Source organism: Scyliorhinus canicula, chromosome 1 (assembly GCF_902713615.1).
Source record: "Scyliorhinus canicula chromosome 1, sScyCan1.1, whole genome shotgun sequence".
In the NCBI taxonomy this organism is placed as follows: domain Eukaryota; kingdom Metazoa; phylum Chordata; class Chondrichthyes; order Carcharhiniformes; family Scyliorhinidae; genus Scyliorhinus; species Scyliorhinus canicula.
In genome coordinates, this window is record NC_052146.1 from 311726832 (window position 1) to 311738013 (window position 11182).

Genomic DNA, 11182 nt, shown 5'->3' on the forward strand with positions numbered 1-11182 from the left:
GATGGCGATGTCGATGCTGGCGATGTCGATGCTGGCGATGCTGGCGATGTCGATGCTGGCGATGTCGATGCCGGCGATGTCGATGCTGGCGATGCTGGCGATGTCGATGCTGGCGATGTCGATGCTGGCGATGTCGATGCTGGCGATGCTGGCGATGTCGATGCTGGCGATGTCATGCTGGCGATGTCGATGCTGGCGATGTCGATGCTGGCGATGCTGGCGATGGCGATGCTGGCGATGCTGGCGATGTTGAATGCTGGCGATGTCGATGCTGGCGATGTCGATGCTGGCGATGCTGGCGATGTCGATGCTGGCGATGCTGGCGATGTCAATGCTGGCGATGGCGATGCTGGCGATGTCAATGCTGGCGATGTCGATGCTGGCGATGTCAATGCTGGCGATGTCGATGCTGGCGATGTCGATGCTGGCGATGTCGATGCTGGCGATGTCGATGCTGGCGATGTCGATGCTGGCGATGTCGATGCTGGCGATGTCGATGCTGGCGATGTCGATGCTGGCGATGCTGATGCTGGCGATGTCGATGCTGGCGATGGCAATGCTGGCGATGTCGATGCTGGCGATGTCGATGCTGGCGATGTCGATGCTGGCGATGTCGATGCTGGCGATGTCGATGCTGGCGATGCTGATGCTGGCGATGTCGATGCTGGCGATGTCGATGCTGGCGATGCTGGCGATGTCGATGCTGGCGATGCTGGCGATGTCGATGCTGGCGATGCTGGCGATGTCAATGCTGGCGATGTCGATGCTGGCGATGTCGATGCTGGCGATGTCGATGCTGGCGATGTCGATGCTGGCGATGTCGATGCTGGCGATGGCGATGCTGGCGATGTCGATGCTGGCGATGTCGATGCGGGCGATGCCGATGCTGGCGATGCTGGCGATGTCAATGCTGGCGATGTCGATGCTGGCGATGTCGATGCTGGCGATGTCGATGCTGGCGATGTCGATGCTGGCGATGTCGATGCTGGCGATGCTGGCGATGTCAATGCTGGCGATGTCGATGCTGGCGATGCTGGTGATGTCGATGCTGGCGATGTCGATGCTGGCGATGTTGATGCTGGCGATGTCGATGCTGGCGATGTCGATGCTGGCGATGTCGATGCTGGCGTTGGCGATGCTGGCGATGTCGATGCTGGCGATGTCGATGCTGGCGATGTCGATGCTGGCGATGTCGATGCTGGCGATGTCGATGCTGGCGATGTCGATGCTGGCGATGTCGATGCTGGCGATGCTGGCGATGTCGATGCTGGCGATGTCGATGCTGGCGATGTCGATGCTGGCGATGTCGATGCTGGCGATGTTGATGCTGGCGATGCTGGCGATGTCGATGCTGGCGATGTCGATGCTGGCGATGTCAATGCTGGCGATGTCGATGCTGGCGATGCTGGCGATGTCGATGCTGGCGATGTCGATGCTGGCGATGTTGATGCTGGCGATGCTGGCGATGTCAATGCTGGCGATGTCAATGCTGGCGATGTCGATGCTGGCGATGTCAATGCTGGCGATGTCGATGCTGGCGATGTCGATGCTGGCGATGTCAATGCTGGCGATGTCAATGCTGGCCTGATGTTGGATGACTCCGGGAGTGTGCCGAAATCCTCTTCATCCTGTGGCGTGGGCAGGGGAAGGAGGGATGGTCCTGGTGGGGTTAATGTTGGGAGCGCCGGGGGAAGGGGAGGGTGGCGCCGGGCCGGGGGGGTGTGTATGGGTGGAACCTGCTGGTGCCAGGTCCCTGAGGGAGACAGTATCTTGGCGGCCGTCGGGGGTACGCCAGGCGGGCATACTGGGGGTTGGCATGGAGCAAGTGCACCCTATCCACCAACGGGTCCGCCTTGTGGAGTCGGACGTGCCTACGGAGCAGGACCGGTCCTGGAGCTGCGAGCCAAGTCGGGAGCGACACCCTGGATGTGGACTTCTTGGGGAAGGCAAAAAGACGTTCATGGGGTGTGTTATTTGAAGCGGTGCACGGAAGGGCACTGAAGGCGTTCAAAGAGGTGGGAGGCTTTCACCAGGCGCGTGCGGTCCGGCCGGTAGAAGTGCGGCTTGCACTCCGCACAGACCTGGCAGTCCCTGGTGACTGTCCGTACTTCCTCGACGGAGTAGGGCAGATTGTGAACCTTGACAAGATGGTACAATCGTGTGACCCCCCCGGGTGACAAAGGCTGTCGTGTAGGGCCCGGTCGTTGAGTTTGCCGGGGCGATACAAAATCTCGTAATTATAGGTGGAGAGCTCGATTCTCCACCGCAAGATTTTATCATTTTTGATCTTGCCCCGCTGCGTGTTGTTAAACATGAAGCTACCGACCGTTGGTCAGTGAGGAGAGTGAATCTCCTGCCGGCCAGGTAATGCCTCCAGTGCCGCACAGCTTCAACGATAGCTTGGGCCTCTTTCTCGACGGACGAGTGCCGAATTTCAGAGCCATGAAGGGTGCGGGAAAAGAATGCCACGGGTCTGCCGGCCTGGTTTAGAGTGTCGGCCAGGGCGATGTCTGAAGCGTCACTTTCTACTTGGAAGGGCAGTGACTCATCTACTGCGTGCATCCCGGTCTTGGCGATATCGGCTCTGATATGGGCGAAGGCCTGTTGTGCCTCAGCCGTAAGGGGAACGTGGATGAACTGAATGAGTGGGCGGGCCTTGTCCGCATAGTTTGGGACCCACTGGGCGTAGTAGGACAAGAACACCAGGCAGCGTTTGAGGGCCTTGGGGCAATGGGGGAGGGGGAGTTCCATGAGGGGGCGCATGCGGTCGGGATCGGGCCCCAGAACTCCGTTCTGGACTACATAGCCGAGGATGGCTAAGCGGGTTGTGCTGAACTCACACTTCTCCTTGTTGTAGGTGAGATTGAGGAGAGTGGCGGTGTGGAGGAATTTGGCACGGTTGGCATTGTGGTCCTGCTGATCGTGGCCACAGATGGTGATGTTGTCTCGGTACAGGAAGGTGGGCTGCAAACCGTACCGGTCAACCATTCGGTCCATCTCCCTTTGGAAGACCGAGACCCCATTAGTGACGCTGAAGGGAACCCTGAGGAAGTGATATAGACGACCGTCTGCCTCGAAAGCAGTGTATGGACAGTCCAATTTACGAATGGAGAGCTGGTGGTAGGCGGATTTGTGGTCTATCGTTGAGATGACCCGGTACTGCGCAATCTGATTGACCGTATCAGATATGCGTGGGAGGGAGTACACATCCAGCTGCGTGTACCGATTGATGGTCTGGCTGTAGTCCACGACCATTCTGTTTCTCCCCAGTTTTAACGACGCCCACTTGGGCTCTCCAGGGGCTGTTGCTGGCCTCGATGATGCCTTCCCGAAGCAGCCGCTGGACCTCGGACCTGATGAAGATCCTGTCCTGGGTGCTGTACCGTCTGCTCCTAGTGGCAACGGGTTTGCAATCCGGAGTTAGATTGGCAAAGAGGGAGTGGGGGTCGACCTTTAGGGTCGGGAAGCCACACACCGTGAGGGGTGGTAGGGGCCCGCCGAATTTGAGGGTAAGGCTCTGGAGGTTGCACTGGAAATCCAGGCCTCGCAGTCGGGCAGCGCAGAGATTAGGAAGGATGTAGAGGCGGAAGCTGCTGAATTCTACGCCCTGGACCATGAGAGTGACCGTGCGGAACCCCCGGATCGCAACGGAATGGGATCCGGAGGCCAGGGAGATTCTTTGATTGGCGGGGTGGACCGTGAGGGAGCAGCGCCTTACCGTATCCGGGTAGATGAAGCTTTCGGTGCTCCCTGAGTCCAGCAGGCAAGAGGTCACAGGACCGTTGATTCTCACACTGGTCAAAGTGGTGGGCAGGTTGTGCGGACGATGCTGGTCGATCGTCACTGAGGCGAGCTGCGGTCGGTCGTCGCTGGCGTCAGAAGATGGAGAGCGTGGGGGGCCCAAGTCGTGGAATGCTGTCGGCGTCCATGCCCCGTGGGGAAGACAGGATGGCGGCGCCTGAAAATCCTGCGGGGGACAAGATGGCGGTGCCCACTGGCCGCACACGGCCCCGGGAGGTGAAGATGGCGGTGCCCATTGTGTGTAGGTCACGGGGAAAGGGGCGATAGCGGCCACTGCGCGGGCCTGGCACACCGCGGCGAAGTGCCCCTTTTTGCTTCCAGCCTTGCAAATGGCAGTGCGGGCTGGGCAGTGTTGGCGGGGGTGCTTCTGCTGGCCGCAGAAGTAACATCGGGGACCCGTTGGCGTGTGGCGAAGGCGTACTGGCTGGGTGAAGCCCCGGATGGGGCGGCCGTCTGTGGGGTCGATGAGGGATAGGAGGGGTGGGCCGCGTGGCCGGAGGGGTGGGCCGCGTGGCCGGAGGGGTGGGCTGCGTGGCCGGAGGGGTGGGCCGCGTGGCCGGAGGGGTGGGCCGCGTGGCCGGAGGGGTAGGCCTGAGCATTACGTGAGGCGACTGTTATGGAGAGTGCTAGCTTTTTAGTTTCAGCTCGGTTGAGCCCCTTCTCGCCGTCTTTGGCGTATGAGATCCGACCCAATCCCCGTTACAAACGCATCGCGCATTAGAAGGTTGGAAGGCTCGGCGGCCGTAACGGCCTGGCAGTCACAGTCCTGGACGAGTGGGATTAGGGCCCACCAGAAGTCTTTTATGGACTCACCAGGGAGTTGAGAGCGAGTGGCGAGTACGTGCCTGGCGAAGAGTGTGTTCATTTTCTGTGCGTAGTTTTCTTTGAGGAGCGCCATGGCGTCTGCGCGGTTCAGGGCGTCCTGGATCAGCGGAAACACGTTGGAGCTGAACCTTGAGTACAGGATCTGTACCTTCTGAGCCTCCGTCGGAGGGGTGGTCGGTGTTTTGATATCGGCCTCGAAGCAAGCTAGCCAGTGATTAAAGTCCTTTTTGGCGTCGCTTGATTGCGGATCCAGCTGCAGGCGATGTGGTTTGATTCCGAGGTCCATCTTTTGGAAAATCTTACTGCAATAAATTGATGCTCGATCAATTGTACAAAGACTAAGGTTGGATATAACTGTGGCTTTATTGCAGTAAGATATGTGGCCTCCCACAGCAGCTGGCTAAATGGCTGCTGAATGGAGGACACGCTCCTCCCTACTGGGCGGAGCCAGCAGGCAGGGGCTACCGGTGAACCTGTAGTACAGGCCCTACCTTACATCACCTAATACAGGTGCAACAGTGGTTTACCAGTCCTACCCGGTCTGGCCTATATGTGACTCCAGACCCACAGCAATGCAGTTGACTCTTCACTGCCCTTTGGAACAGTCCAGTAAGACACTTGGGTCAAGTGGGGATGGGCAATAAATACCGCCCCAGACCCGCATCACCCACATCCGGGAATAAAAACCCTCGGGAAAGCTTCAATCAGTCAGGGACACTGAAATTCCTGTTCAGTTAGTTTACTCACCAGACACTGTTGCATATGTGATGTCAGCCCCTTCATCTGTATCCCTGAATGATGTTAGATCAGATAAACAGAGGTTAATTTATCACAGGGTCATGCTGTACTGTATACTGACCCAACAAAACAAACCGCACTCCCCACAGGTACAGGCAGGGATGGAGAGGGAATAACAATCTGAGCACCTTTGTCAGCTGAAGGCCCACTGGCCCATCCATTGGTACAGATTCCACCCTGGTTGGTACAGATTCCACCGTGCTTTTCTATCATTGGTGTGGAGATGCCGGCGTTGGACTGGGGTGAGCACAGTAAGAAGTCTTACAACACCAGGTCAAAGTCCAACGGGTTTGTTTCAAATCACTAGCTTTCGGAGCACTGCTCCTTCCTCAGGTGAATCCTCAGGTGAAGGAGCCGTGCTCCGAAAGCTAGTGATTTGAAACAAAGCTGTTGGACTTTAACCTGGTGTTGTAAGCCTTCTTACTGTTTTCTATCATTGACACTGTTCTCTGTGAGCAGGATTGAGAATGCCGAAGGTTGTGTAGCCTGCCTGGTGCTCGGGTTCAGGATGTCTCATCTGGGCTACGGAGTGGGAGGGTAAAGGTCCAGTTGTCGTGGTCCACGTTGATACCAACTCCATGGGATATAACAAGGACAGAGGCTCTGCTGAGGGAGTGTGAACAGCGAGGAGCTAAATTAAAAAGCAGAACCAAAAAGGTGATAATCTCTGGATTACGACCTGAGCCCTGAGCTCATTGGCACAGTGGCAATAAGATTAAGGAGGTAAATGCGTGGCTTAAAGATTGGTGTGGGAGGAATGGATTTGAATTCTCGGGACATTGGCACCAGTACTGGGGAAGGATGGAGCTGTTCCACTGGGACAGTCTTCACCTCAATCACGCTGGGACCAGAGTCCTGGCGAATCGTATAACTTGGGCTGTCGATGGAGCTTTAAACCACAGAGTGGGGGCGGGGGGGGGGGGGGGGGGGGGGGGGGTGTTCAGTTGTCTGGAGAATTGGAAAATCCAAGTTAAAGGAGAAGGTCAGAGTGCAGGTTAATGATGAGGATATTAAACATGTTAAAGGAGCCGAGGGCTCAGGAGAGGTTGGTAAAGTTTCCAGAACACAGAATAGAACAGAGAGTATAGAAGGCAGCAGGAATCTAACCTCAGGCAGAGCATAAAAGGTGACAAGTGTGAGAAGGGAGGTGGCCAATGCAGGATTGAGGATGTTGTACCTAAATGTGCGCAGTATTCGGAACAAGGTCAATGAGTTTGTTGCGCACATTGAAATTGGCCGGTACGATGTTGCGGGCATCACAGAGACGTGGCTGCAAGGGGATCAGGGCTGGGATCTAAATATCCAAGGATATGTGTCCTATCGAAAGGACAGGCAGATGGGCAAAGGGGCGGGGTTGCATTGTTAGTAAGGAATGAAGTTAAATCGATAGCAAGGAGCGATATAGGATCAGAAGGCAGAGAATCTCTGTGGGTAGAGTTGAGGATTCGCAAAGGTAAAAAGACCCTGATGGGAGTTATGTACAGGCCCCCGAGCAGGAGTCAGGATGTGGGGCAGAAAATAAATCAGGAGATAGAAAAGGCGTAAAAAAGGCAATATTACAGTAATCATGGGGAATTCAATATGCAGGTGGACTGGGAAAATCAGGTTGGAAGTGGATCCCAAGAAAGGGAATTTGTGGAATGTCTGAGAGATGGTTTTTTGGAGCAGCTTGTGACAGAGCCGACTAGGGAACAGGCTAATTCTGGATTTGGTGATGTGTAATGAGGCAGACTTGATTAGGGAACTTAAGGTGAAGGAACCCTTAGGGAGGAGTGACCACAATATGATAGAATTTACCCTGCAGTTTGAGAGGGAGAAGCTGCAATCAGATGTAACGGTATTACAATTAAATAAGGGTAACTACAAAGACATGAGGGAGGAGCTGGCCAGAGTTGATTGGAGAAGGAGCCGAGCAGGGAAGGCAGTGGAACAGCAATGGCAGGAGTTTTTGGGGGTTATTCGGGAGGCACAACAGAAATTCATCCCAAGGAGGAGGAAACTTGCTGAGGGGAGGACAAGGCATCCATGGCTGACGAGGGAAGTCAAGGACAGCATAAAGGCTAAAGAAAAAGCAGACAAAATGGCGAGGATTCGTGGGAAGCCAGAGAATTGGGAAGCCTTTAAATGCGAGCAGAGGACTACTAAAAAATCAATAAGGGGGGAGAAGATGAAGTACGAGTGCAAGCCAGCTAGTAATATAAAGGAAGATAGGAAGAGTTTGTTTCAATATATAAAAGGTAAGAGAGAGGCAAAAATAGACATTGGACCACTGGAAAACGTGGCTGGAGAAGTAATAATAGGAAACAAAGAAATGGCAGAGGAACTGAATAGTTACTTTGCATCAGTCTTCACGGTGGGAGACACCAGTGGGATGCCAGAGCTCCAGGAGAACCAGGGGGCAGAGGTGAGTGCAGTGACCATCACTAAGGAGAAGGTTCTGGGGAAACTGAAAGGTCTGAAGGTGGATAAATCACCTGGACCGGATGGACTACACCCCAGGGTCCTAAAAGAGATAGTTGAGGAAATTGTGGAGGCATTGGTGATGACCTTTCAGGAACCACTGGAGGCAGGAAGGGTCCCAGAGGACTGGAAAGTGGCTAATGTAACATCACTGTGTAAGAAGGGAGGGAGGCAGAAGATGGGAAATTATAGGCCGGTTAGCCTGACTTGGGTCATTGGTAAGATTTTAGAGTCTGTTATTAAAGATGAAATCGCAGAGTATTTGGAAGTGCATGGTAAAATAGGGCTGAGTCAACACGGCTTTGTCAAAGGGAGGTCATGCCTGACAAATCTGTTAGAGTTCTTTGAGGAAGTAAAAAGGAAGTTAGACAAAGGAGAACCAGTGGTTAGCACTGGTGCTTCACAGCTCCAGGGTCCCAGGTTCGATTCCTGGCTGGGTCACTGTCTGTGCGGAGTCTGCACGTCCTCCCCGTGTGTGCGTGGGTTTCCTCCGGGTGCTCCGGTTTCCTCCCACAGTCCAAAGATGTGCGGGATTAGGTGGATTGGCCATGCTAAATTGCCCTTAGTGTCCAAAATGGTTAGGTGGGGTTACTGGGTTACGGGGATAGGGTGGAGGTGTGGGGTGTTCCTTCAAAGGGTCCGTGCAGACTCGATGGGCCAAATGGCCTCTTTCTGCACTGTACAGTCTACGATTCTATGTCTATGTGTTAGCGGAAGAAATTGCTATATGTGTCAGGATTGGTATAATAAAGAAGTCTCAAAGCATTGTAATAGCACAGGTCAAGGGCAAACCAGCAGGCAAGGGGTTAAAGTCCCCCACATTGGAAATGATTTAATCATCTCACAGAGCATTTGAATATGAAAAGGGAAACACAGGAGGCCCCAGTAAGTCTGAGGGATCCATTGTCCAACACATTAACCTCTTCTAGAAGTTAAATATGTTCAGCACAAGCCCATGAGATTGGAGGGAAACATTCTGGGGGCGATTCTCCCGAATGGAGCCCAAGTGTTGCGCAGTTGTGAACGCCGTCGTGTTTCACGACGATGCGAACCAGGCCTGGCCAGCTGCTCCAGCCTCCTTTCCCGGCACCAAATGGGCGCCGTGCCAACCCGCACATGCCCAGTTGGGCCGTGCCAACCCGCACATGCCCAGTTGGGCCGTGCCAACCCGCACATGCATGGGGGACTTCTTTAACACGCTGGCCCTGACTCAACATGGCATCGGTGTTCAGGGGCTGGGCGCGCAGGGAAGTAGGCCCGGGGGGCAGAGAGGCCGGACCGCCGATCGGTGGGCCCCGATCGCGGGCCAGACCCATCGGAAGCCCCCCCAGCGAAGGAGCCCCCCCCTCCCCACAGGCCGCCCCCCCCCTCCCCACAGGCCCCCCCCCCCGACCGTCCATGCAGAGTTCCCGCCGGCAGTGACCAGGGGTAAACAGCGCCGGCGGGACTCTGTCGTATCTGTGCGGCCGCTTGGCCCATCCGGACCGGAGAATCGGCGGCCCCACCAATTCCAGTGGCCCGCGGCCGCGCCCCACCAAACGTACCGGCGCAAATGGTGACGATTCTCCGCAGCTCGGAGAATTGCGCGCTGGCGTCAGGGTGTCGGGGCGTCATGGCGCGGTTTCGGCGATTCTCCGGCCCGGTGCGGGGCTCAGCGAATCGCCCCCTGTATTCCTCAATCATTTTCCCATTAAGGGGACCAGAAAATGATTCAGTGACATCAATACCTGCTTGTGACTCTGAAGAACTTTAAATATATATGCCTGTGGTTCTGAGGACAGGCAGAGCTGGCTTTCTGGGAGCTAAAGCTAGCAGCAGAACCTGCCTCTCCTGTGTGCACACAGCTATTCCGAAATAAACACAACTTTTACAACTCTACGCGGTCGAGAACAGACTCTGAGGTTTTCCTGCCCTCCAACACTGTGTCTTCCAGAAGGCCTTTGACAAGGTGCCACATAGGAGACTGTTAAAGAAGTTAAGAGCCCATGGTGTTCAGGGTAAGATCCTGGCATGGATAGAGGATTGGCTGACTGGCAGAAGGCAGAGAGTGGGGATAAAGGGGTCTCTTTCAGGATGGCAGCCGGTGACTAGTGGTGTGCCTCAGGGGTCTGTGCTGGGACCACAACTTTTCACAATATACATTAATGATCTGGAAGAAGGAACTGAAGGCACTGTTGCTAAGTTTGCAGATGTTACAAAGATCTGTAGAGGGACAGGTAGTATTGAGGAAGCAAGGGGGCTGCAGAAGGATTTGGACAGGCTAGGAGAGTGGGCAATGAAGTGGCAGATGGAATACAATGTGGAAAAGTGTGAGTTTATGCACTTTGGAATAAGACTATTTTCTAAATGGGGAAAGCTGAGGAAATCAGAAGCACAAAGGGACTTGGGAGTCCTTGTTCATGATTCTCTGAAGGTTAATGTGCAGGTTCAGTCGGCCGTTAGGAAGGCAAATGCAATGTTAGCATTCATGGAAGCGCCCAACGTGGGGCTTGAACCCACGACCCTGGGATTGAGAGTCCCATGCTCTACCGACTGAGCTGGCTGGTCTGGTTAATGTTCGCATTCATGTCGAGAGGGCTAGAATACAAGACCAGGGATGTACTTCTGAGGTTGTATAAGACTCTGGTCAGACCCCATTTGGAGTATTGTGAGCAGTTTTGGGCCCCGTATCTAAGGAAGGATGTGCTGGGGCCTTGGAAAGGGTCCAGAGGAGGTTCACAAGAATGATCCCTGGAATGAAGAATTGTCGTATGGGAACGGTTGTAGACTCTGGGTCTGTACTCGGAGTTTAGAAGGATGAGGGGGGGATCTTATTGAAACTTACAGGATACTGCGAGGCCTGGATCGAGTGGACGTGGAGAGGATGTTTACACTTGTCAGAAAAACTAGAAGCAGAGGACACCATCTCAGACTAAAGGGACGATCCTTTAAAACAGAGATGAGGAGGAATTTCTTCAGCCAGAGGGTGGTGAATCCGTGGAACTCTTTGCCGCAGAAGGCTGTGGAGGCCAAATCACTGAGTGTCTTTAAGACAGAGATAGATAGGTTCTTGATTAATAAGAGGATCAGGGGATATGGGGAGAAGGCAGGAGAATGGGGATGAGAAAATATCAGCCATGATTGAATGGCGGAGCAGTCTCGATGGGCCGAGTGGCCTAATTCTGCTCCTATGTCTCATGGTCTTATGGTCTTTCCAGCCACAGGTTTAATTGTCCAGCTCGCCTCTTTCTGGCCTCACTTGCATGTGGGACTGACAGTCATCCTGAGATCCCTGCTTTCCAGGACCTCATTTACAATC

General features: G+C 54.5%; 1 non-coding gene across 1 annotated transcript; it reads right to left on the reverse strand.

The window, feature by feature from the left end:
* Positions 1 to 10358: 10358 nt before the first annotated feature.
* On the reverse strand, positions 10359 to 10431 carry trnae-cuc. The gene has a single exon. It is a non-coding gene; the product is annotated as a tRNA-Glu (tRNA).
* Positions 10432 to 11182: the final 751 nt, after the last annotated feature.